Genomic DNA, 1,422 nt, shown 5'->3' with positions numbered 1-1,422 from the left:
CATACAACATGATACACAACACCACTCTCACACCACCATGATCTATAAAACTACTGATAGTATTGTTGCGTCAGCGAGTCACGTGACTACTGTGACGCAACGTTTCTAGAACTATCATGTACTTTGGCGAATGCTCTAGTAATTACTAGATATAGGGTAGGCTGGTATATAAAAGAGGGGAATGTAATGTGTGGGTAGACAGTAAGTAATTGATCTGCAGTCAGAAGTATTATTGAGCACGTTCGTTGTTATAGCGTTTGTTGAGCGCGATTGTTGAAGTTGAGTGTATCGGTAAAGTTGTATTCGGAAATAATAAACCAGTTTTTATTAAGAAAGAACTTGTGTCGCTTAAGTTTCGTCGGAACGAAGTTACGGAAAATCAATTAACAAACGGAGACGTAACAGAACTATGAACGACACGGGTTACAAAACTGATTTTGAATTATAGTAACCGAAAAACCAATTTCCAGTTGTTGTCTAAACCATCAAAACTTGATTTTTCTATCATTTTTTGTTGATAGATATAGTGTTCTTTTCGGTTGCTATAACATAAAAACTGTTTTGTAACTTGTGACATTCACAGACTCGAAAAAGGCGTAAGCCGAAACGTCGGGAAGAATAAATAACAATTTATCTGTTGTTTGTCTTCTTCATTGAAAATGGTTTCCATTCTTCAATCAGCACCGAAAACTTGAAAAAATAATAAACGTTTAGGTCTTTATTAACTTTTACGGTTTGTGGTCGATGACGAGCATGGGTTTTTTGCCGTTTTAAATGTAATCACGTATAACGCATGCGTGCTCACCAAATATGTCATTAACAAACATGGCGACAGAAAGGCCATGTGTATCCTGTGGCTAACAAAGATGAACTTGCCTATTCCAATGCAAAGACAATATCGTACGGTGTATGGAAGAGATCCACTGGTTAAGAATTTTATGAAAAAGAGGTACCAACAGTTTCAAGAGTCGGGGAGCGTGTTACACAAGAAAGAAGCAACATATTGGTGTCACATTAGCTATTGCATCGGGGATCCGTTCACTTACAGTCCCCAGACCAGTCACCTTTTTTCTGAGAGGATGTACTTCAAATAACCCAGATTAAAGGTCCAGAGGAGTGATGTCTGGCGACCGTGCCCAGGGGATTGGCCCATAGTGGCTTCTTTCTTGTGTAACACGCTCCCTGACTCTCTAAAGGTTAGGTTATGCATTACTCAGACTGAATGGTTCGACTGGTAGATAATATCAAATTCACTGTCATTACAGTCTTGAAGATACACGATGTAAATTATGTATTTGTCAGTCAACCAGTTGTCCTGTTGAGTCGATGTTGGGCCACTGATCAACCGGCATAGCGTCGTTAATCCTTGATATTAACGTACGAATTACATATTACTAACCCTCATCGAGCTGCAATGGTGGA

The sequence above is a fragment of the Limulus polyphemus genome, unplaced genomic scaffold, assembly GCF_000517525.1.
Source record: "Limulus polyphemus unplaced genomic scaffold, Limulus_polyphemus-2.1.2 Scaffold295, whole genome shotgun sequence".
Classification (NCBI taxonomy): Eukaryota; Metazoa; Arthropoda; class Merostomata; order Xiphosura; family Limulidae; genus Limulus; species Limulus polyphemus.
This window is presented reverse-complemented; position numbering follows the sequence as displayed.